At 37.0% G+C, this 27,508-nt stretch overlaps 1 protein-coding gene and 1 pseudogene across 8 annotated transcripts in view; one reads left to right on the top strand and one right to left on the bottom strand.

Moving 5' to 3' along the window:
- The window catches only part of LOC132670999 (BEN domain-containing protein 5), a 1,465,258-nt gene that overhangs the window by 1,227,829 nt on the left and 209,921 nt on the right, over positions 1–27,508 (bottom strand). The gene's annotated exons all lie outside the window — the stretch shown is intronic.
- LOC132671004 (large ribosomal subunit protein eL21 pseudogene) lies at positions 13,409–13,974 on the top strand (annotated as a pseudogene).

Below are 27,508 nucleotides of genomic sequence, written 5' to 3'. Positions count from 1 at the left end.
AGCTATCTACACATCCAATGTAATCCCAATCAAAATTGCACCAGCATTCTTCTCGAAGCTAGAACAAGCAATCCTAAAATTTGTATGGAATCACAAAAGACCTCAAATAGCCAAAGTAATTTTGAAGAAGACCAAAGCGGGAGGCATCACAATCCCAGACTTTGGCCTCTAATACAAAGCTGTAATCATCAAGACAGCATGGTATTGGCACAAAAACATTCACATAGACCAATGGAATAGAATAGAAACCCCAGAACTAGACCCACAAACGTATGGCCAACTCATCTTTGACAAAGCAGGAAAGAATATCCAATGGAAAAAAGACAGTACCTTTAACAAATGGTGCTGGGAGAACTAGACAGCAACATGCAGAAGAATGAAACTAGACCACTTTCTTACACCACTCACAAAAATAAACTAAAAATGGATGAAGGACCTGAATGTGAGACAGGAAACCATCAAAACCCTTGAGAGGAAAGCAGGAAAAAACCTCTCTGACCTCAGCCGCAGCAATTTCTTACTTGACACATATCCAAAGGCAAGGGAATTGAAAGCAAAAATGAACTATTGGGACCTCATCAAGATAAAACCTTCTGCACAGCAAAGGAAACAATCAACAAAACTAAAAGGCAACCAACGGAATGGGAAAAGATATTTGCAAATGACATATCAGACAAAGGGCTAGTATCCAAAATCTACAAAGAACTCACCAAACTCCACACCCCAAAAAAACAAATAATCCAGTGAAGAAATGGGCAGAAAACATGAATAGACACTTCTCTAAAGAAGACATTCAGATGACCAACAGACACATGAAAAGATGCTCAACGTCATTCCTCATCAGGGAAATACAAATCAAAACCACACTAAGATATCACCTCATGCAAGTAAGAGTGGCTAAAATGAACAAATCAGGAGATTACAGATGCTGGAGAGGATGTTAAGAAATGGGAACACTCTTGCACTGTTGGTGTGAATGCAAACTGGTGCAGCCGCTCTGGAAAACAGTGTGGAGGTTCCTCACAAAATTAAAAATAAATCTACCCTATGACCCAGCATTAGCACTGCTAGGAATTTACCTAAGGGATACAGGAGTGCTGATGCATAGAGGCATTTGCACCCCCATGTTTAAAGCAGCATTTTCAACACTAGCCAAATTATGGAAAGAGCCTAAATGTCCATCAATTGATGAATGGATAAAGAAACTGTGGTAATATACACAATGGAATACTACATGGCAATAAGAAAGAATGAAATATAGCCTTTTATAGCAACGTGGATGGAACTGGCGTGTTATGCTAAGTGAAATAACTCATACAGAGAAAGACAGATACCATAGGTTTTCACTCTCATGTGGATCCTGAGAAACTTAACAGAAGACCATGGGGGAGGGGAAGGGAAAAAAAAAAAGGTTAGAGAGGGAGAGAGCAAAACATAAGAGACTCTTAAAAACTGAGATCAAACTGAGGGTTGATGGGGGGTGGGAGTGAGGGGAGAATGGGTGATGGGTATTGAGGAGGACACCTGTTGGGATGAGCACTGGGTGTTGTATGGAAACCAATTTGAGAATAAATTTCATATTTAAATAAATAAAATAAAATAAAATTAAATTAAATTAAATTAAATTAAATTAAATTAAATTAAATTAAATTAAAATCTAGTGTGTCTGATAGAAGTATTGCTACTCTGGCTTTCTTTTGACCTCCATTTGCATGATAAATGTTTCTTTATCCCCTCACTTTCATTCTTCAGGTGTGTTTAGTTCTAAAAGGAGTCTCTTATAGGCAGCATATAGATGGGTCTTCTCTTTTTTATCCATTCTGACACCCCATGTCTTTTGATGAGAGCATTCAGTGCATTTACATTCTGAGTAACTATTGATATGTATGTATTTAGTGTCATTTTATTACTTACTTTGCCATTGTTTCTAAAGATTTTCTCTGTTATTTTCTAGTCTTTATCACTTTTGGTCTTTTCTTCCCAAAGAGTCCCCTTTCATGGCTTGTTTAGTAGACATGAACTCCTTTAGTTTTTGTCTTGGAAACTCTTTATCTCTCCCTATAGTCTGAATGACAGACTTACTGGAAAGAGTATACTTACGTGCCAATTTTTCCCATTCAGTGCTTTGAATATATCATGCCACTCCCTTCTGCAATTCCAAGTTTCTGTGGAGATAACTGCTGGTACCTTTATGGGTCTTCCTTATAAGTTAGGGACTTCATCTTGATCTTTTTTTTTTTTAATTTTTTTTTTAACATTTATTTATTTTTGAGACAGAGAGAGACAGAGCATGAACAGGGGAGGGGCAGAGAGAGAGGGAGACACAGAATCTGAAACAGACTCCAGGCTCTGAGCTGTCAGCACAGAGCCCGACGCGGGGCTCGAACTCACGGACCGCGAGATCATGACCTGAGCCGAAGTCGGCCGCTTAACCGACTGAGCCACCCAGGCGCCCCTCATCTTGATCTTTTTACAATTTTTTTTATCACTGTACATTGCAAATTAACTACAATATGTCTTGATGTTTGCCTGCTTTTATTGATTTTGATGGGAGTTCTCTATGCCTCCTGGATCTGGATGTCTGTTTCCTTCCCCAGATTAGGGAATGTTTCCGCTATTATTTCCTCAAATAATCTTTCTGCCCCCTTTTCTATCTCTTCTTCTGAGACTCCTATTATATGAATGTTATGACATTTGATGGAGTCACTGAGTTCCCTAAGTCTACTCTTGTAATTCATCATTCTTCTTTCTCTATTTTGTTCAGCTCCATTATTTTCCATAATCCTATCTTCTGTATTACTTATTTGTTCTTCTGCTTCTTCCATCCTTGTGGTCATGACATCCAGCCTTTTTTAAATATGAGTTATTGAATTTTTCATTTCTGCCTGAATTTTTTGCTGTTTTATCTCTGTGATAATGGTATCCCTGAAGTTTTCCATTCTTTTCTGAAGCAGTGAGTATCATTTTTGTTGTTGCTTTAAATTCTGCATCATACAGGGGTACCTGGGTGGGTCAATTGGTTAAACGTCCAATTCTTGGTTTCAGTTCAAGTCATGATCTCACAGTTCGTGAGTTCAAGCCCCATGTCAGGCTCTGCACTGCTGGTGTGAAGCCTGCTTGGGATTCTCTCTCCTCCTCCTTCTGTCTCTCTCACTCTCTTTCAAAATAAATAAATAAACCTAAAACAATGTAATTATTCTAATTATTCTATTAAAAATATTCTGCATCATGCATAATACTTTCATCTGTTTTGATTAGATCCCTGGCCATGACCTTATCTTGTTCTTTCTCTGGGGATGATTTCCTTCATTTTGGCATCTTGTGTAGGTCTCTGTCTTCTTCTCTGTATTAGAAAATCCTGTTATGTTTCCTGCTCCTGAGAGTTATGGGTTCATGAAGGATAAGTCTTATAAGGTCTGGGGACTGCTGCTTCAGGAAGTGTCTATTGTGTGAGCTGCATGCACTCTGCTGATGTGCTTTGACTGCTCTTTCCCTCAGATCAGTTGTCTGCAGAGGTTCTCCTTGTCTGCAGTGGGCAGTGTTTGGACCTTGGCCAGAGTGTGGCATGTTCTAACTAGGTGTTCTTGTCTCCTTGTCAAATGATTCCTGATGCTATTATATTTCCAGTAGAACTGAAGCTTTGCAGAACTCTATGGTCAATAGACATGCATATGGGTGTTTGTACTGATCATCTGGGGGAAAGGACCGCTTCACGGTTCATCACACACATTTGCCCAAAAAATTTGGTAAGAGCAGAGCACAAGGGGCAGGACGTGGTGTAAGCAGGTTAGACTCCCAGTGCTGGCACTGTGCTGTTTACTAAAAATGGTTTATGCTGAAGGGTGGGGGTGGGAAATGGTGTCAGCCAGCTCCTTTGTCCCTATAGACGGAAGTCTGTGCTTGCTGCTCTCAGGGAAGCCCTCCCAGAAGAGCAAATAATTTCCCCTCATCTGTCTCAAGCATTTTCAGATTGTTGTTTCCACACTATCTCTAGGTTGCTTGACTGTCTGGAACACCACAGGGCACTTTGGGCTTTATCCCAGCCAAGTCTGCTGACTTTTAAAACTCCAAACATTAGGGACCTGCAGTGGTGGGGACCTACCCTGGTCTTCTGGGGAAGGGTCTCCTCACACTGGGATTCATACAGGTTTGACCAAGAACGGCAGTCATGACAGAGTGCAGGGGTGTGGGATTTGGAATAAAGGAAGGTACACAGTCAGTGTCTGGATTAGCCATCCTCAGCAAATGTGTCTCTGCCTATGCTGAGGGTCAGGGGAGTGAAATAGCACCTGCCTGCTGTTTTGTCCCTGGAGAGGCAATGCCACCTCTCATGGATGGGCTCCAAGAAGAGGCAACAATCTCCCCCTGTGCACCTTAGGCAATCCTCTGATTGTGCCATCTTTCCCAGGGTTGCTTGTCTGCCTTCCCTATAGGGATAGAGAAACACACCGAGATCTCTATCCCAGCCAATCCCACAGACCTCTAAAACTCCAGTCTTTCAGCCCCACTGATTGCAAAAATTCACGACAATCAGCCCATCTAACTTTCCCAGCCACTGGCTTTGGGGAAGGGTTGTCCTTGCTGTATCCTTGTGCATTCCACCCTCTCTCATCTTACTCTAGGAGCAGGGCTCCCTCCCCTCCACAGCACCCACGATCTATTTCTCCCTAAATCCATGTCTCCACACTTCCTACATTCCTTGATGTGGCCTCTTTTCTCCCTAGAGATGTGCATTTCTATCAAGTCCTCATGTTGATTTCTTGGATATTCAGAATGATTTGAGAGTTATCTAGCTGTGTTTGAGGAATGAGGCAAGCCTAGGGGTCCTCCTACTGCAACACTCTCTTAGCTCCTCCTACACCAAATTATACTATTTTTATATATTAATAATTAACTATCAGCAAGAGACAATTTTTTAAAACCCATTTATAATTGCATCAAAAAAGAATAAGATACCTAGGAATAAATTTAGCCAAGGAGGTGAAAGACCACTGAAATTTTAAGATATTGTTGAAAGAATCTGAAGAAGACACAAATAAATATAAGGATATAAATAAAGATACAAATAAATATAAAGATGTTCATGGACTGGATAAATTAATATTATTAAATATTGATTCTACCCAAAGCATCTACAGATTCAATGCAATCCCTATCAAAATTCCAATAACAACTTCACAAAGGTAGAAAATACTTCTGAAATTTATACAGAAACACAAAAGACCACAGAACAGCTAAAACAATTTACAAAGAGCAAACCTAGAGGTATCATGCTCCCTGATTTCAAACTATACTACAAAGTGCTAGTAACCAAAATACTATGATATTTACATAAAAACAGGTAACATAAATCAATGGAATATAATTGAAAACCCAGAAATAAACCCACACATATATGTTCAATTAGTTTTATGACTAAGGAGGCAGGAATATACAATGGGGGAAGAACAGTCCCTTCAATAGTGCTAGAAAAAATTGTACAACCATATGGAAAAGAGTAAAACCAGAACACTATTTTATACCATATTCAAAAATTAACTCAAAATGGAATAATGACTTTAAGACCCAAAACCGTAAAACCCCCAGTAGTAAGTTCCTTGACAATGATCTTACTAAAATTTTTTTTAATCTGACTCCAAACGCAAGGGAAACAAAAGCAAAAATAAACAAGTAGAACTACATGAAACTGCAAAAATTATGGACAGTTAAAGAAACTATCAACAAAATGAAAAGTAAGCCTACTGAATGAAAGAAGATATTTGCAGATCATATATCTGCTCAGGGGATAATAATCACAGAATATTTTTTTAATGTTTACTTATTTTTGACAGAGACATAAAGAGAGAGAGCACAACTGGGTAAGGGCCAGAAAGAGATGGAGACAGAGAATCCCAAGCAGGATCCACACTGTCAGCACAGAGTTCAACTCGAGGCTCAAACTCACAAACCCTGACATCATCATCTGAGCCAAAGTGAAGACTTCGACACTTAACCTACTGAGCAAGCCACCCAGGTGCCCCAAGAGGATAATTTCCAAAATATATAAAGAACTTATCAACCAGAAAACAAAAAATCTGATTAAAAACTAGTCAGGGGTCCCTCTCTTTTCCCCCCTCTCATATGTTCATCTGTTTTATTTCTTAAATTTCACATGAGTGAAATCATATGGTATTTGTCTGTCTCTGACTGACTTATATCACTTAGTATAATACGCTCTAGCTCCAACCATAAGAGACTCTTAAAGATAGATAACAAACTAAGGTTTGAAGGAGTAAGGTGGGTGAGGGATGGGCTAGATAGATGATGGGTATTTTTAAGTACTCTGGCTGGGATGAACACTGGGTGTTATGTGTAAGTGATAGATCACTGAATTCTACTCCCAAAAACAATATTAGAATGTATGTTAACTAACTATAATTTCAATAAAAATTCGAAAAGAAAAAAAAATGGTCAGGTATCTAAATAGACAATTTTCCAGTAAAAACATACAGATGGTCAACAGACTCATGAGAAGATGTTTATCATCAGTAATCATCACGGAAAATCAACTCAAAACCTCAATAAGATATCATATCACACCAGTTAAGATGGCGCAGCATCATGGAGACCCTGACCATTTCTCGTCCCCAAAATGCAGCTAGATCAGCACCAAACCACTTTGAGCACCTAGGAAATTGATCTGAAAATTAACACAATGATCTGCATAACTTGAGCCACAGGACTTGCCAGGTATGTGATGCAGAGAGGTGAACTGGGGGAGAGAAAAGTCACAGAGTGTAGGGAGCTGTTTATGGGGAGAGAGGACAGAGAAAGAGAAAGGGGGAGAGTATGGCACATCAGGATCATGGAAGAAAAGCACGCTCCCAAAAATGGCTAGAGAAAAAGAGTAAAAACACCTGCAGGGAATTGAACAATAAATCTGTTCCCTAAAAACATTGACAGGAATAAAGGAGAGGGTTTCAGAATGATCAGGATTCTATAAAAAGTGGAGCACAGAGTCTGAAGTTCCAGAGCACAGTGCCTGCCGGTACTCTAGTGAGGAAGTAGGTTGAATCCCCAGGAGCAGGTAGCAGGGCCTGAGGAGTCTGTGTGTCTCACAGGGAGAAGCAGTTCTGCTGCTTAGAGTGCATTTGGTAGAGGCCATATGGCCTCCCCACAGGTAAAGCTTCCAGCGGACCCCAGAGAGCAGCCATGTTTGCTGGTAGTGGGACAAAGACACAAGAGTGAGGTGAAACCTGGCACAGGGTATGTGTTAAGATTTGCCATCATCTCTGAACCTCTGCCACTGTGCGATCACGCAAATGTTCTCTGGGGCAAGCCAGCACCCGGCCATTGCTCAGCTAGACCCTCCCCCATAGAGTCAGCACATGTCCAAGCATCAGGGGATGGGGGAAGGGTGTCTCTGAAGTGTGGAGTTTTGAAACACAACCCCATCTGAGATAAAACTCTGGAGGGAGGTGCTGTCTGGCAGACAGATGGCTTGAACGTGGACAGGGTAGAGGCGGTGAACATGGATAGAAGCCTGAGACAAAGGGTGGGTACTTTATCACCAAACAGTGAGTGCACAAAATATCTGAGCAAGAGACTAGGGAGCTGGGTGAAGTCATTTCCACCGCTCCCATGCAGGTGCATGCCAGCATACTGATTCACCCCAGTAAGTTAAGCAGTGCCACCTAGTGGAGAGTGAAGTCATTACACCAAGCCCCACCCAACTATGCCCTCCAAGCACATACAAGACATAAAAAACTCAGTGACTCATTACAAAGGAATAACATCAGAATCATAGGAGTCCTAAAAGATGAAGAAGGAAAAAAGGGACAAAAGCTTTATGGAAGCAAATTATAGTGGAAACCTTTCCTAATCTGGTGAAGAACATAGACCTCAAAATCCAAGAAGCACAGAGAACTCCCATTAGATTCAATAAGAATCAACCATCACCAAGGCATATCATAGTCAAATTCACAAATACACTGACAAGGAAAGAATTATGAAAGCAGAAAGAGAAAAAAGTCCTTAACCTATAAGAGAAAACAGATCAGGTTTGCAGCAGACCTATCCACAGAAAATTGGCAGACAAGAAAGGAGTGGCAGGATATAATCAACGTGCTGAATCACAAAAATATGCAACCAATAATTCTTTATCCAGCAAGACTACCTTTCTAAATGGAAGGAGAGATAAAGAGTTTCCCAAACAAAAACGAAAGGAGCTTGTGACCACTAAGCCAGCCCAGCAAGAAATTTTAATGGGGACTCTGAATGGAGAAAAGACAAAATAACACAAAAAGACCAAAAGCAACAAAGACTAGAATGGACCAGAGAACATCACCAGAAACACCAACTCTACAGGTAACACAATGGCACTAAATTCATACCTTTCAGTGCTCATTCTAAATGTCAATGGACTAAACACTCCAATCAAAAGACATGAGGTAACAGAATGGATAAGAAAATAAGACCCACATATATGCTGTTGACAAGAGACACACTTTAGACCTAAAGACACGTTCAGATTGAAAGTAAGGGGATCAAGAACCATCTATCATGCTAATGGTCATCAAAAGAAAGCCGGATTAGCCATACTTATCTCAGACAAACTAGATTTTAAAATAAAGACTGTAACAAGAGATGAAGGGCATTATATCATAATTAAGGAGTCTGACCACCAATTAGATCTAAGAATTGTAAATATTTATGCCCTGAAGTGAAGCACCCAAATATATACATCAATTAATCACCAACATAAAGCAAGTCATTGACAATAATACCCTAATAGTAGGAGAATTCAACATCTCACAACATTGGACAGATGTTGTAAGCAGAAAATCAACAAGAAAACAATGGCTTTGAATGACACACTGTATCGGATGGAATTACCAGATATATTCATAACGTTTGCTAAAGCAGAAGAATACACATTCTTCTTGAGTGCACATGGAATGTTCTCCATAATAGATCACATACTGGGTCACAAATCACCCCTCAACAAGTACAAAAAGATCAATATCATACCTTGAATATTTTCAGACCACAACACTAGGAAACTCAAAATCAACCATAAGACAAAATTTGGAAAGACCATGATACTTGGAGATTAAAGAACATCCTACTAAAGCATGAATGCGTTAACCAAGAAGTTGAAGAGGAAATTAAAAAGTACATGGAAACCAATGAAAATGAAAACACGACAATCCAAAACCTCTGGGATGCAGCAAAGTCGGTCATAAGAGGGAAGTATATAGCAGTCCAGGCCTTCCTAAAGAAGGAAGAAAGGTTTCAGATACAAAACCTAACCCTACACCTTAAAAAGCTGGAAAAAGAACAACAAAGAAAGCCCAAAATCAGCAGAAGAAGGGACATAATAAACATTAGACCAGAAATCACGGATATTAAAAAAAAAAAAAAAAACACAGTAGAACACATCAATGAAACCAGGAGATGCTTCCTTGAATTAACAAAATTGATAAACCAGATTATCAACAAAACTGAAAATAAACAAAATTGATAGCCAGATTGATCAAAAGAAAAAGGACCCAAATGAATAAAATCATGAATGAAAGAGGAGACCTCACAACCAACACTGCAGAAATACAAACAATAATAAGAGAATATTATGAGCAATTATATACCAACAAATTGGAAGCAATAGAAAATTTGAACAGACGCATAACCAGTAACAAAATTGAATGAAATGTTGCTATTCGCAACAACCTGGATGGACCTTGATGGCATTATGCTAAAAGAAATACAAATACCTCATGATTTCACTTATACATGGAATCTAAAAATAAACAAACCAAACCAAAACAAAACCCAGACTCATTAACAGAGTAAACAGATTATTGACTGCTTTGAGGGAGGATTAAATTGGTGAAGAGGATCAAGAAGTACAAACTTCCAGTTATAAAATAAATAAGCTAGAGAGATGTAATTTATGGCATGTGGAATACAGTCAATAATATGGTATTAGCTTTGTATGATGACTGATGGTAACTAGATTTACTATGATCATTTCTCAATGTGAACAAATGTAAAATCACTATTTTGCACACCTGAACCCAATATAATATTGTATGTTAATTGTACTCCTCCTACCCACCCCCCCAAAAAAGGATAAAGTCAATTATGTTGAAGGACTAAATCAGATTCTACATGGTATTTCATGCCTTATTAATAACAATAGCTAACATACTGATAATAATATACTATGCACGGTACCAGGCACTTTGTGTTTACTACACATTCAGTCTTTAATTCTTAGAATAACCTTTTAAAGTAGGGTTTTTTTCCATTTCAATATATCCAGACCATTTCTCACAAATTTCATTGCCACCAACCTAATTTAAGCCACCATTACCTCTAATATGGATTACTGCAACAGCCTCCTAATAAGTATCTCTGCTTCTACACTTGTCTCTCTTTAGGCCCTTCCCCAGTAAACACTCCAAAATATAAGATCACTCAGGTGACTCCTTCATTCAAAACTTCCATTAGTTCTCCATTTTCTTCAAGGTAAAAGCCAACATCCTTACATATGACATATGCAAAGACCATATGATCTGCCACACCTTCACTTCTACCTCTCTGAACTCATTTCCTACTGTAAACTCTCCCTTACTCCTTTGCTTCAGTCACACAGGCCTGCTTACTGACCCTAGAACTATTTAAGCACAGTCCCACCTCTGAGACTCTAATGCTTCGCTTTGCTTCTCGCAAATTCTTTAGAGCTAACTCTATCTACATTAAGCCTTTGCTCATATCTCACCTTATAAGGGCTCCCCAGCCATCCTATTTAGCATTCAATCTGCCTTTCACCCCATCCCATTACCATCCACTCTTACTACTCTGCCCTACTTTTCTCCCCCATAGCTTCTATAACCTTCTAATGTGCTAAATGACTTATTTTTTGTCTAGTATTTATTATCTTTCTCTTCTAAAAGAACGTAAGTTTTATGAAGGCAAGACCATTATTTTGTTCATGGGTATATCCCAATAACTAACATACCAGCTGATGCATAATATATGTTCAACAACACTTTTTGAGTAAATGATTTTTTCAAATAAGAAAACTGAAACACCAAGGTATGAAGGAATTTGTCAAGATTATACAACTTCTACATGGTGGAGCTGATGATTTAACTCAAATTTAGTTAACTACAAAGCCCATGTTTTTTTCTGCTACACCACATTGCCAGTAAAAGTTTATCAAATACATTTTCTTCAGGAAAAATAATGGCATGTTATAATTTTTAAGATAATTACAGATTATGGATGACTATAAAGAGACATGAGACATCACAAAATTAAAAAGAAGTAAATGAAAGAGTCTCAAGAAAGGATGGAGAGTAAGCCGAAAAAAGTAATCATATTGATAGAATTTCAGGAAGAAAGAGTGTTAACTCTTTAACTTCCAACCAGTACAATAATACTTGCTACAGCAACTCAGACATAGTCATCCAGTGTCACACAGTAAATTCTTGACTTGTTCATTCAATTAATGAATTCTTCAATTTTATCAGGCACACAGTATTTATTGACCAATGTATCCTCAGTATCTCTGTTTGCATGCCATCAACACTTATAGATAAATGCATTCCTGGAAAGCTGTGTCTATTAAACAACTTTTATTCACAAAATTACTTACCCTAGACTGAAATTTGCCTCTATACATTAATTTGAGTTAGGCTTTCTGAATTCATGCAGAAAAATTTCACTCCTTTTCTCCATGAAAGAACTGTAAATACTTAATGATAATCATCATATTCAAGTGAAATTGTCTCTTCTTGAAACTCAACACCTCCAACTCCCTCAACTACTCTTCAAATGTCCTGATCTCCTACTGACTCAGTACCCTGATCACACTTTGGATAAAAGTTCTGGTTTCTCAAGGTCTTATGCCAAGATCTATCCTAATTGACCAACTAAGTATCCTTATCCCTGTTTTATCAAGAAGGCTTTCATTAATAGTATTTTATATCCCACTGTTTGGGCTCTTTTATTTGTAATTTTTGTATTCAGTTCAGTCCCAACTAGCACCTTGACACTGCTTAGGAAGGTAAGTAGAGGAATCATATTTTTGGTGATATGCTAACTATGAATATTTTGAAAATCAAGTGAATGAATTGCAACCTGTCTGGGTGAACCAATAGCTGATGAAGCCTTTAAATATCTTATAGAGAAAGGAAAATCAATTCTTATCAGATACTTTGGGCTTTATCCTTAACCAAGCCAGTTCTGACAAACTGATGTATTTCCAAGGAGTTTTCCAGCTCCAATATTAATTGCCTTTAACTGAGATCATAAAATTTGTGTTTAACATATTGATGATAAAACAAAGAATATATAAGACAAAAATTATCTGTAAGTTATAATCAAGTTCAGCAGACTCCCACAAATTGAATCAAGAACAATCCCCCACACTATAAATAATGAAGAAATATTTTTAGAGTAAGAAAATACTGTGCTCCATTATGCTACTTAAAATGTGGAGAGCAGGTCAGCTATGGACAGAGCTGGAGGCCAAATCCAATGTCTATAAGTTCGTCAAACTCACTTTACAGCATACTTTTATAGGTTTATTCAAGGATTTGATAACTCAAGAATAAATTAATGTGCTATCTTCCCACCTTTTTGTCAAGGACTTTTTCCTCATTCCTTTTACACAAACTCTTCTAAAGAAAAGGAAACCAGAATTGAGTCCTACTGCAAACAGACTACCTAAATCTCAAGATGGTACTAGAGTCCCACCTCCATGACATTATCTCTGCAGCATAGGCTAGTGGAAATAGGGATACATTTTTCAGACTCTACTTATTAAAGTTGTATAACTATGGGACAATTATTACCTCTGAGAAATTCTGACTAAAAAAATAGTTTAGATAACAATGCCTAAACCCACAAGAGCCAAGTATCAGAATCCTCTGAAAGTACATGTTAAAATTGATTAATGTTGGCTTTCTTACTTTCCTAAGCTTTTCCTAGCCCACAATGATCAACTGTACTTAACAGCATTTAATCTCTAAACTAATATTTGTCAACTAGCCATAGACCTCATCATTTTTTTCATATTCTTTGTCCTTAGTTTAGCTGTAATTACTTAATTTTTCACAATATTAAACCTTATCTTCCCAACTATATTGTGAGCTCACTGAGGACAGAGATACTACCTTATTCATTGATAAATCTCCCATAGTTCCTAAAATAAGGGCATATGTTTCATAATCAGATGATGCAAATAATTTTCACAAAGTATCCAATATGACAAAACATTTATTTTTGATCTAGAAAGGTTCAAAATCCAGCTATAATAGTTTAGTCAGGGTTCTCCAGGGAAACAGAATCAATAGGGTCTGTGTGTATGTGAGACAGAGAAAGAGACAGACAGACAGAAAGAGAGAGAGAGCTTCCTTTCGGCCAGAACCGCTTTCTTCCAGTAATTCGCCAAAATGACCAACACAAAGGGAAAGAGGAGAGGTACTCGCTATATGTTCTCTAGGGCTTTTAGAAAACATGGAGTTGTTCCTTTGGCAACATACATAAGAATCTACAAGAAAGGTGATATTGTGGACATCAAGGGAATGGGCACTGTTCAAAAAGGAATGCCCCACAAATGTTACCATGGCAAAACTGGAAGAGTCTACAATGTTACCCAGCATGCTGTTGGCATTGTTGTAAACAAACAAGTTAAGGGCAAGATTCTTGCTAAGAGAATTAATGTACGTATCAAGCACATTAAGCACTCAAAGAGCCGAGACAGCTTCCTGAAGCGTGTGAAGGAAAATTATCAGAAAAAGAAGGAAGCCAAGGAGAAAGGTACTTGGGTTCAACTGAAGCGCCAGCCTGCCCCACCCAGAGAAGCACACTTTGTGAGAACCAATGGAAAGGAGCCTGAGCTGTTGGAACTCATCCCCTATGAATTCATGGCGTGATAAATGTAAAAAAAATAAAAGACGTCAAGACTGTAAAAATGTTTCTTTTAATTGAGTAGCAGCGTGGTATTGTCTTCCCCAAAGAAGTATTTTTTTTTTTAATTTTTTTATTTTATTTTTGGGACAGAGAGAGACAGAGCATGAACGGGGGAGGGTCAGAGAGAGAGGGAGACACAGAATCGGAAACAGGCTCCAGGCTCTGAGCCATCAGCCCAGAGCCTAACGCGGGGCTCGAACTCACGGACCGGGAGATCGTGACCTGGCTGAAGTCGGACACTTAACCGACTGCGCCACCCAGGCGCCCCCCCAAAGAAGTATTTAAAGCAAACTTTATATCCGAATTCACTGGGGGATGGCTTTACTCAAATTTTGTGGGTTTTGAGGCATGTGGATGACTCAGTTAAGCATCCAACTTTGGGTCAGGTCATGATCTTGCAGTCCATGAGTTTGAGCCCCGTGTCAGGCTCTGTGCTGACAGCTCAGAGCCTGGATCCTGCTTTGGATTCTGTGTCTCCCTCTCTCTCTGCCCTCCCCTGCTTGTGCTCTCTCTAGAGTCTCAAAAATAAACGTTAAAATATGAAAAAAAAAAAAAAAAAGAAAGAAAGAAAGAAAGAAAGAAAGAGAGAGAGAGAGATTTTAATGAACTGGCTCACAAGACTGTGGAGGTTGGCAAATCCAAAATCTACAGGGTAGATCATCGGGCTTGAAAACTTAGTAAACAGGTAATCTTACAACTTAACTTCAAAGTAAGACTATAGGCAAAGTTCCTTCTTCTTCAGAGGAGTCAGTCCTTTTGTTCTTAAAACCTTCAACTGGTTGAATAAAGTCTACTCACATGATAGAGTATAATCTGCTTTACTCAAAGTCTATAGATTTAAATATTAATCTCATTTAAAAGATTTATCAATAGGCAAAGATAACAGGAGCGAACCAACATTTTAGAATTATTTCCCCTTGACTACACACTTAATAGAGACTTTTGATCTGATGAGTATTAGAAAAAACCTTAGGAGCACCTGGGTGGCTCAGTTGGTTGAGCGTCCAACTTCAGCTCAGGTCATGATCTCACAGTTCGTGAGTTCGAGCCCCACATTGGGCTCTGGGCTGACAGCTCAGAGCCTGGAGCCTGACTCCGATGCTGTGTCTCTCTCTCTCTGCCCCTACTCTGCTCACACTCTGTCTCTGTCTCTGTCTCTCTCTCAAAAATAAATAAACATTAAAAATTTTATAAGAAACCTTAGAGTTCATTCTATATAAAAGGAAAATTGGATAGTGTCCAAATGGGAAATGACTTACTTCAGCCTATTACTGTATTAAATCAAGTTGGAGTCAAATTCTGGTTCTCTGATTTCTAACCCAGTCTTATTTCAGATGCTACTCACACAGGCTTGGGCTTCTTTTCATGCCCCAATCTTATTTAAATACTGGCATTCATCCTAGAAAATGCTAAACTAACATAAATCAATTATTACAAAAGAAATTTCTAATTTCCCTTTTTCACTCTTTCTTAAATAATCTTTATTTTTCTAAACATAGCTGTTCTTGAGTACATAATTAGCTCTATCTCTCACTCAGCATAGGAAAATCCTCCCAGAATCCACTACTCTGTGAAGTTTAACGAAGAATCTCAGAAAACAGCTTGATTTTGTCAAATGTGATCAGAAGAAAAGAAAAGCCACATCACTCTCCATCCTTATAGCACTGCTTTTAGTCAAGACTTCATTTCTTACCTAATTGTTTTACCTGTTACTTGGGTCTATGCCACTAACCTAATATCCATATTGCTGCCAGAGTAATCTTTCTAAAATGTAAACCTAACCACACCACTCTCCTCTTTAATTCTGTGCTCAATAGCTCACTCAGCAAAATACTCAAAGCTGTCATTATCTTTATTTCTAGCCTCATCTACCACAATATGTCCAATATTCCCCAAACTCCAGCCAGCCAGTCTTGCCAAAAAGTTTACTTTATTCCAAACACTTTACACTAGTTCGTCAGTGTTTTTCACTTGTTCCACTTCTTTAAAATTATCTGAATTTCAAATAAATTAAATTTGGAGGGATATTAATATACTGGATATTATATTGTTTAAAAAAAGATATTTTGGGGAAAAAGATATTTTGACTTCTGATCAGGGTAACTCAGTATCTTCATATTTTATATACTCTTTCTGCTCCAAATATATAGCAATTATAGATATACAACCACAAAGATATACCCAAGTTTAAAAAAATAAGAACATTTCCATGGACCAGAAATAAAAGAAGTCAAGAATGAATATAGGTAGAAGCTATGAACCTACTGGGCTCCAGATTAAGACGTAGGGCAAGATGACAGTTTTGTTCTATTAATTAAAGGAAGAGGTCTGTTAGACTGCAGTGGCTCTAATGCTTTAGTAGCCTATTTAAGCAAGTAAAAATCTATGACTGTAATGCATCAAGGTTAATAAATCTAAACTTGAGGACAAACCAAACACAAACAGCCAACTAGGCTTTCCCACTTAGACTATAGCCAATCAGATAATTTTCTTGCTTTGTTTCCGCATGTTCTCTATAAAAATCTTCCTCCTATCTCCTGTCCATGGAGTGCTTCTAACTACTTCTGGTTTGGCACTGCCCAGTTAGAATGAAGTTTTGCTCAAATCAACCCTTATGATTTTTAATATACCTCAGTTCATCTTTTAACTGTTCTTATGGTGGTGAAAGCAATTAAATTGTTTCACCATGGGTGATGGACTAAACTAAGTCTTTCAGTCTAAGTCAGACTGTAGGATGGAGTTCAGTGACATGTGAAAGAAAGCTAAGGAACTATTGCTACCTACTGCCTCAGGTCTCAATAGAAGATAAAAGCAGTCTCCTGTACAGTACCAGTTTTCTTCTACCTTGGTGATCAGATCTTTGATACTCCAGTATCAGTGCTAGACAGAAGCCTCAAAATGCCATCATAATTTTTGGTTTTAATTGGATATCCTGTGAAATCAGAAAGAGGCAAGCAAAAAGGATGGGGTGAGCACAGGAGAAAAGGAATTAAACAAAACTATTTCCCTCTAAATTTAACTTTATAGACAAAAACAAAAACAAAAACAAATACTAACAAATAAAAACAAAAGAAAAAAGCTAACAGTGAGGAAGGCAGCTCACAAGTGGATAATCTTTGAAACACATAAGTTTAGGATTTAGAATACTCATTCCCATACAAATAAAGGATTACTTTTATATCACTTCTATTAAACATGACACTTGAGATCATGGACAATGCAGTAAAACAAGAAAAAAAAGCACAAGAATTAGAAAAGAAGAGGCAAAGCTATCCTTATTTGCAAATATATAGCATTTTTATTTACATAGAAAATATGTAAGATTCTATAATTATCAGAATTAGTAAGGCTGTTTGGCATGTTTACTAGATGAAAAAACATCAACATATAAAATTCATTAGCATTTCCATACATTAGTAAAAATAAGTTAAAAATACACCAAAAAAGTATTCATCCAGAATAGCAATAAAAACTATAAAATACTTTTTAAAATTATACTAACAAAAGATTGAGAAACCTCTAGAATACAATTAAAAAGAGTATTTTTTAAAAAGATCTGAACATATCATATGTTTTCACTCATATGTGGAACTTGAGAAACTTAACAGAAGATCATGTGGGAAGGGAAGGGGAAAAATAGTTTCAAACAGAAAGAGAGGCAAACCATAAGAGACTCTTAAATACAGACAGCAAACTGAGGGTTGATAGGGGCATTAAGGAAGTGGGGAGAATGGGTAATGGGCTTTGAGGAGGGCCCTTGTTAGGATGAACACTGGATGTTGTATTTAAGAGATGAACCACAGGAATCTACCCCCAAAACCAAGAGCGCACACTGTACACACTGTATGTTAGCCAATTTTACAATAAATTATATTTTAAAAATAAAATAAAAAATAAAAAGACCTGAAGAAATGGAGAACACATACAAGATATGCTTATATTTATAAAATGAAAAACTCAACATGCAAAATAATCTATAATGTCAATGCTATTACAGTCAGAACTACAGCAAAGGTTTTTCCCCCAGAATTTAAAAAGTTTACCCCAAAATTAATATTAAAATATAGATGAAAAACAGGATAATTTTACCCAAAGCATTTTTTTCAAGAATAAGGTAGGAAGACTCAACATAATAGCTATTATGAATTATTTTAGGAATACAGTAATTCATACACTAAGGCATTACTGCACAGGGACAGTCAAATAAAACAATAGAAAAAAAGTAGATGCAAAATGGACAGGCATATATGAAACTTTATGTGTAACAGACATGGCATTACAAAATAGGGGAAATGATGAACTATTTACTCAGTAGTGCTGGAAAAATTAACTATGCATATTGGGGAAAATTAGATCCTTATCTCATACTACATGTAAAAATCAATTCCATGTGAATTCAAGCACAAAATACACAAAGAAAACTTTACTTATTTTCAAAATTAACATAATCTTGATTTAGGAAAGTACTCATTTGACAAGACATGAAAAGCATAAATCCAAAAAAAGGCTAGATAAATCTGGTTATATTAGCATTTTGAATTTTTGCTCAAAGGTATTTGCCATAAACAAATATCGAATGTAAAATAGAAGAATATCAAGACTATCTGAAGAAATCCTTGAATTAGTAAAATAAGTCTAACAATACAATTTTAAATGCAATGTGTAAATGAGAAGGTAATTCACAGAAGAAATCTGAAATACCAATAAATATATGAGAGTTCATAAGGAGACATGTAATTGAAAATGAAAACCACAATGATATACCATATAACATGCATCAGATTGGCAAAAATATAAAAAACCTGACAACACTAAGTACAAAAATAGCAGAGAAATGAGAACTCTCATAAACAACTGATAGCAAGTATATTACAATGACCTAAGTGAGTGCTTTAGCAGTAAACAGAAGATGTTGCTATCGTTTAACTCAGCAGTTGCATCTCTAGACATATGGGAAATTTTGGCACATGTAGAATTATTTTAAAAAAATATATCTGGGGCACCTGGGTGGCTCAGTCAGTTAAGTGGCTGACTCTTGATTTGGGCTCAGGTCATGATCTCACAGTTCATTAGTTTGAGCCCCACATTGGGCTCTGCCTGACAGCCCAGATCCTGCTTGGGATTCTTCTTCTCTCTCTGCCCCTCCACCACTTGTGCTCTGTCTCGCAAAATAAAGAAATAAATAAACACGCTTAAAAAAAAAAAAAAAAAGAGGGACACCTGGGTGGCTCAGTTGGTTGAATGTCCAAATTCAGCTCAGGTCATGATCTCGAGGTTTGGGGTTTCCAGCCCCACGTCCGGCTCTGCGCTGACAGCTCAGAGTCTGGAGCCCGCATCAGATTCTGTGCCTCCCTCTCTCTCTCTGCCCCTCCCCTGCTCATGCTCTGTCTCTCTCTCTTTCAAAAAAAAAAAAAAAAAACAACATTAAAAAAATTTTTTTAGAAAAGAAATTATCCACTACTGGGAGATTAAAAAAATTAGAGAATAGTCACAATTGAATACTATACAATAGTTAAATTAGCTAAAATTACATGTTTTAACAGGAACAAAACTTATATACCTAATTTGAAGAGCAAATGCAAGCTGGAGAATGATATATACAAAATGATATAAATTGTTTATAACTACAAACGTGTAAGAATAGGTTAAAGGAGTTATGAATATGTCAAAGATAAAATTCAGGAAAACTATTACTTCTGGGAAGGAAGAAAGAGATGTAAAATTACTAATAACAAATGGAGAATTCCCAAAAAACTATGTGAAGCAAGCATGGCAACATTTTAATTTGCAATAAGACTTATTAAAGGATTAAAAATAAGAGATTTATAAATATTGCTATAAAAAGATAGCCACAATATATTAAGCACAAGACTTATTAAGTGTATTTTTTAAATTCTTGGCAGAAAAACAAGTCAAAGTAAGATTAAGTTTAAATATATTTTGAAATAAACCCTCCACCCTACTCTTCCATCCTTCTTCATAGGTGAAAATCCTTGTTGCAGAATTTCTTCTGGCCCTGTATCTCTGCAATGTTACTCTATCTGCCTAGAATTCTTCAAGTATTCGAGTTAGCTGGAAACTTTATACATCTCCATAAATATTCAGCTGAAATGTCAGCTCTTTTAGATAGCCTTTCTCAATGTTAATAACCCACCCCAATTAGTTTCCTGCTGTAACTCTTAGAACTATGTCCCTACCTCTATCATGTGTTTTAATCATCCATTTACTTGTCTGCGAGCTCTCATAAGAATCATGTCTGATTCTTTTCCACAACATCAGAAGAACCTAGCACATGCTGGCACATTACAGGCTCTCAGCCAATGCTTATTAATACATGATAAATGAACCAGAACTACTGAAAGAACGTGGCTATCCCTGTCAATCAGTCCTAGCCTGTAGGCATAAAATCCAGATGTCTGGAATCCTGTCATCACAAAGTGTCATTCAAGGGCATACACTAGAGAAATCCATTTATCCCTTCCTCACCTCTTGCCTCATTCTTTGTTGTCCCCAGCCTATTCAGGTCATGCCGCCTGCCTCCTGCTCTTCTAAGTACTTCTAAATCAGAGATTTAAAGGCCTCAAAAAAGTACCAGAAACCTTCTCATAACAATCCTATCACTTCTCCCAGGTCAGCCTGTACCCTAGAGGTAGCACAGCCTTACAATCTGAAATTTAAGTCAGATGATCTACTCCTGTTTCTGTAAGTGTCACAGGTTATTTGAATTAGGTGGCACCTCTGGGTTCAAAGACTTCACAGCTAACATGACTGGGATTTCCTGTGTGGAAGAGACCAGTTCTTCTGATACACCAAAACCACATGAAGACTGGTAGTTACAGGGCGACAAAAGCCTCATCTTGGAGGAGCCAGCACTGTTTGCAGCTGTGCTTCTTCATTTCCCACACCATTTGGTCCAACATACTTCACATAATAATAGAATTAGGAATAGCTCACTGTTATATAACACTTATTATGTGATATATTTATATCACATAAATATACACACATACATGCACACATGCATTCAATCTTTACAACAGAACAAATGATGCTGGTTCTATTATCACCCACCTTTTATTAATGAGAAAAGTGAAACACTTTTTTTTAATTTACCCTGCATCACATAGCTTGGAATTAAGTGGTAGAGCTATGTGTACTCTTCCCAAAATGCTATATATTAAGTCAAAAGAATTGTCATTACTTTCAACAGGTTGTATACATACCTAAGCTGTCATTTCTCCCCATATAGAAAGGAAAAATAAAAAGTACAATAAAAAAAGGAGTCTGCAAAATAGAATCATAACATATCAGAACTAGAACAACAGAAATGCTATATACACTTTTAACAAATTAACTAAGGCCCTAAAGGGGAAAGTGGCCTAGCCAAGGTCACATCATGGTGGGAAACCATGCATCATTAGGTCATTAGAATGTTCTTTAACATACCTTACTTTGAAGATCACTTTACTGCTTTTAGTAGGAGACAGTCTTTGATTCTTGTCTTAAAATCTGTCACAGTTTTAGTAAATGTCACTTCAGGTAACTGGACAAGCTGTCTCTTTTGATGCAAATCTAGGGGTTCAAGTGTATTTATTACAAGCTATGTGTCATAGCAACCTCATGAAGCTGTCTTCTTTCTAAAACTAGCAACCCAATGCTTTATATGTGATGCTAGGATAACTCGAGTTGACAAACTGAAGTAAGTCATTCCAGAGACTTAACCTAGGTATCAAAATATTATATGGAAAAAAACAATTTTTAAAGGTAAAAGATTGTCAAACCACCTGGAAAATTAAAGTCAAATAATGAACCTTAATGTGTACAATTATTTAATGGAAGAAATCAAATAAATAAATAAATGGAAAGATATTCATATTCATGGATGAGAAGACAATACTGTCCAGATGATAGTTCCTCTCAAATTAATCTATAGATTCAATGCAATCCTAGTCAAAATCCCAGCAAGCTACTTTCTGTTTGCCAACAAACTTATTCTAAAGTTTATATGGAGATGCAGAAGACACAGAATAGCCAACACAATTGAAAGAAAAGGACAAAGTTGGAAGACTTAGATTACTTGACTTCAAAATTTACTATAAAGCTACAGTAATCAACACATTGTGTTATTGACAAGAGTAGACAAACAGATCAATGCAACAGATCAAGGAGTCTGAAAATAGACCTATGGGCAACTAATCTTTGACAAAGGAGCAAAGGGAAAAAAAAAACAGTGTTTTCCAGCAGTCTTTTCAACAAATGGGTATAGGAACAACTAGACATCCACAGGCAAAAAAATCATTCTAGACAAAGACATTACACTCTTCACCGAAATTAACAAAAAATGGGTTATATACATAAATATAAAACACAAAACTATAAAATTCCTAGAAGATATAATTGGAGAAAACCTAAGTGACATTAGGTATGGTGATGACCTTTTTTTTTTAATATTTATTTATTTTTGAGAGACAGAGACAGAGAGTGAGCAGGGAAGGGCAGAGAGAGAGGGAGACACACAATCAGAAGCAGACTCCTGGTTCTGAGCTGTCAGCACAGAGCCCGATGCGGGGCTCGAACTCGCTAAATGTGAGACCATGACCTGAGCTGAAGTCGGCCGCTTAATCAACTGAGCCACCCAGGCACCCCGGGTATGGTAATGACTTTTAAGATCAATCCATGGCACAATCTCTGAAAGAAAGAACTGATGAACTGGAACTCATTAAAATTAAAAACTTCTGGGGGGAAAAGAAACTTCTCTGCAAAAGACAATGTGAAGAGAATGAAAAGACCAGCAACAGATTGGGAAAAAATATTTGCAAAAGACATGTGATAAAGGACTGTTACCTAAAATATACAAACAACTCTTGAAACTCAACAATAATGAAATGAACAACCTTATTAAAAACTGGGCCAAAGACCTGAACAAACACCTCACCAAAGGTATACAGGTCCCACATAAACATATGAAATGATACTAAAAATCATATGTTATTAGGGATCTGCAAAGTAAAACAATGAGATATTACTACATACCTACTAGAATAACCTAAATCCAGAACACTAACAACACCAAACACTGCTGAAGATTGGAAGAAGGGGAACTCCCATTCACTGCTGGTGGGAATGCAAGGGCATACAGCCACTTCAAAAGACAATTTGGCAGTTTCTTACCCACTCCTCTTACCCACTCCTCTTACCAAATGATCCAGCAATTACACTCCTTGGTATTTACCCAAAGGAGTTAAAAACTTAACATCCACACAAAAATATGACCATGAATGTTTATATAGCAGCTTTATTCATAACGGCCCAAACTTGAAAGCAACCAAGACATCCATCAGTACATGAATGGGTTAATAAACTGTAGTACATCCAGACAATGGAATGTTATTCAGCACTAAAATTAAACGAGCTATTAAGTCATGAAAAGACATAGAGGAACCTTAAATGCATACTAATAAATGGAAAAAAGCCAATCTGCAAAGTCTAAATTCTATATGATTCCAACAATGTAACATTCTGGAAAAGACAAAACTATGAAGACAATAAAAAGATCAATGGTTCTCAGGAGCTGAGGAGGGAGGGATGAATAGACACAAAACAGAGGATTTTTAGGACAGTGAAACTACTTTCTGTAATACTATAATGATGGATACATGTCATTATATATTTGTCCACAGCCAGAGAACATACAACACCGAGAGTGAACACTAACAAAAACTATGGATGTTTGGTGATAAATATGTAGCAACATAGGTTTGATTATAACAAATGTACCATTCTGGTGTAGAATTCTGATAGTAAGTGGTATAGAATGTATGTTTGTGTCCCCCAATCCCCTAAATTCCTATGATGAAACTTAATTCCCAATGTGACAGTATTTGGAGACAGAGTTTTGGCGAAGTAACTGGCTCTGTCCTCATGAACAGAATTAGTGTTCTTATAAAAGAGACCCTACTGAGTTCTCTCATCCCTTCTGCCTTGTGAGGCTACAGCAAAAAGATGGCATCTATGAACCAGCAAGTTGTTCCTCCTTAGACACTATATCTCCTGGTGCTTTGATCTTGGACTTTCTAGCCTCCAGACCTGTGGAAAATGCATTTCTGTTGTTTATAAAACATTCAGACTATGGTATTATTATAATAGCAGCCAGAATGGACTAAGACAGAGGGAGAAGTTGTGTATATGTGCACGCAGAAAGTATAGCAGAAATCTCATTGCCTTCTGCTAAACTTTTTTATGAATCTAAAAAACTAATCTAAAAAATTAAGTCCATTAAAAAGCTATCAAAACCCACAGAATTTTATACTACAAAGAGTTTACCTGAATGTATACAAATTTTTAAAAACTCAGAAGATAGGGGAACCCAGGATAGAATACAGAATGAAAAAATAATATGACTATATTAAGAATGCATGACATAACATTGCTGATGAGGCTGGTGCTGACCTAAGCAATGCTGGAAAAGAGAACAGACTATAAGTCTGAAGAAAAAAGAAAATGCACACAGACACTGTACTCTTCTTGGTAAAATTGTTTCCCACGGGGATACAGGTTAACAATTTTGAAACTTCTGTACAAGTATACTTATATTAAACAAATGAGTAAATGGATGGCAGATGGTAGGAGCCAGGTTTCCCTCTGTTGGAGGAGGACACAAGCATGGAGAGAAGACTAAAATAAACCATGTGATACTAAATAAGAATTTAAGACATCAGCATGAACTAATGTTCATCGTAATATAGATACAGATGTACAAATAAAGAAATATAGGTATACATGTGTTAGTATATGTACATTTATTTCTAAGCTCTGTCCACTGATGGGGCCTAGAAGCAATGTGACCCCAGTAAGAAAAAGCATACCCAGCATGCAGATCCTGCTTTGTAATACCATTGTCGTATAAAAGGAACCAGGATTTCTTGGAGTAATGGCTGATTCAAGTGTTGGGACAGGAAATATACAAAATGAGCATGGAGTATCTCCTAGTGCCAGAAAATAAGGAAGTGCTCAAAAAACAAATGAGGGTAAGTAGAAGGGACACAGGAACCAATTAAAAGAGGTCCCAACAGCCAAAGCAGGAACAATTTGAATAACCAAATAAAGTAGTATTGGATTATAACCCAAAATGTAAACTAAATACTTATAGGTTCACATAGAGATAAATAAATGAATAAACAAATAGGGAGAAGAGACAAATCTCCTATGCAGAATTCCAAATAATTTGTACTTACTCCACCCTAAAGCAGGTAGAGCATAACTCTCCATTCTTTATGTGTGGGTTGCCCATAGTGACCTTCCAAAGAGTATAGCATAAAATTTTTAGGGGAAACAAGTTACTTTATAGAGAAGAATCTAGACAAACATTAGCTCATTAACATCATATTTAATAGTATGCACTCTTCATATGTGAAGAGAATAGCTCTTTACCTCTCTGTATCTTCTTCCCCAAAACCAATAACCCCCATCTAATTACAAGAAAAACATCAGACAAATTCAAATTGAGGCATATTCTAAAAAATGCCTAGCGACTATTCCTCAAAATTGTCAAGGTCATCAAAAATAAGGAAAGACTGACAAATTCTCTTGGTCTTGATTTGCATAATGGAACATGATGACAAAAATAACTTGTTATCCTCAACAGGATTCTGAGACAGAAAAAAATAGTAAAAACTAAGAGAATATGAATAATGTATGGACTATAGTGAATAATAATGTATCAATGTTGGTTGATTAATTATAACAAATGTAGTATACTAATGTAAGATATTAACTATGGAGAAACTGGGAACGGATATAAAAACATATGTCCCTATCTTTGCAATTTCTCTGTAAATTTAAAACTATTTTAGGTGGAAATAACTCAAATGTCCATCAACAGATGAATGGATTGAAAATGTGGTATATCCATGTGATGGAATATGTTTAAAGCCCTGAAAAACAGTAAGATACTGATACATGCTAAAACACGGATAAATCTTTAAACAATCATTCGGGGTAAAGAAGCCAAACACAGAAGTTCACGTATGTTCTTCATTTATGTGAAATACTCAGAATAGGTAAATCTATAGTGACAGATAGTAGATCAGTGTTTGCCAGAGGCTGCAGGGATGGGGAGGGAGTGTGGAAGTTTACAAAAAATGAAAAGTAATTACTTAATGAGCAGGAGAATTCCTTTAGGGGAGATAAAAATATTTTGGAACTAGATAGAAGTGATAGTTTCACAGCACTCTAAAAGTAATAAACGTCACTGATTGTACAATTTAAAATGGTTAATTTTATGTTTCTGACTTTTACTTTAAAACACAATTTATTGGGGCACCAGGGTGGTTCAATTGGTTACCCATCCACCTCTTGGTTTTGGTTCAGGTCATGATCTCATGGTTCATGGGTTCAAGACCCATGACAGGATCCACCCTGCATGGAGCCTCCTTGTAATTCCCTCTCCCTCTCTTTCTGACCTTCCCCTGCTTGTGTGTGCTCCCTCTCTCAAATAAATGTTTTTTTTTAATTAAAAAACAAAACAAAGTTTATCAATGTAAAGAAATCTAAAACTATTTTATTTTTTAACGTTTATTTATTTTGAGAGAGAGAGAGAGAGAGAGAGAGAGAGTGTGTGTGTGTGTGTGTGTGTGTGTGTGTGCACGCACACAGGAGGGGTAGAGAGAGAGAATCCTAAGCAGGCTCTGAGCTGTCAGCATGGAGCCTGACACAGGGCTCAAACTCACAAACCATGAGATCACGACATAAGCTGAAACCAAGAGTTGGACGATTAACCAACTGAGCCACCAGGCACCCCTAAAACTATTTTCAATAAAAACTTTCTTTTTAAAAGTAGAAAGCTGTAGTACTTTTTTCTTACTCATTGTAACAATCAATATAGATACCACTTTCTTGCAAAACATTTATTTATTTACTTACTTACTTACTTATTCTTGAGCAAGAGAGAGAAGGGAAGGGGCAAAAAGAGAGAGAAAGAGAGAGAGAGAGAGAGAGAGAGAGAGAGAGAGAGAGAGAATCCCAGGAAGGCTCCACACTATCAGCGCAGAGCCCAACACAGACTCACAAACTGTGAGATCATGACCTGAGCTAAAATCAAGAATCAGATGCTTAACTGACTAAGCCACCCATGTGCCCCTCTTGCAAAACTATTTGTTTTGCAAGTAATCTTAAGTAATCTATTATAGAAGTTAAATCATGAACATGAGGCAATATATCTATGCAAAGCTATGTCATGACAGTGAGAGGTCTAAGAAGTCATAGCATCTGAAAAAAAACTCAGTGAAATGATCCCTAACCTAATAGGCAAAGGAACTGTATTCAAGTCCTGTTCTGGCTCCTAATTAGCTCTCTGACTTTGGTCAATTCTGTTCTCCTTTGTGGACCCCAAATTTTTTCACATTTAAAAATGAAGATTATGCAACTAAATGATCTCAGTTCTAACTTTCTGTAGTTCTTACTGGAAAAGAATATCTTTTCTTCTACTTTGATTTGATTATCTATCATGCCTGCAGGAATTCTGCAATCAGAGCCTATGCGAGCTGCC

Source organism: Panthera onca, chromosome C1, assembly GCF_046562875.1.
Source record: "Panthera onca isolate mPanOnc1 chromosome C1, mPanOnc1 haplotype 2, whole genome shotgun sequence".
Lineage (NCBI taxonomy): Eukaryota > Metazoa > Chordata > Mammalia > Carnivora > Felidae > Panthera > Panthera onca.
This window is presented reverse-complemented; position numbering and strand designations above follow the sequence as displayed.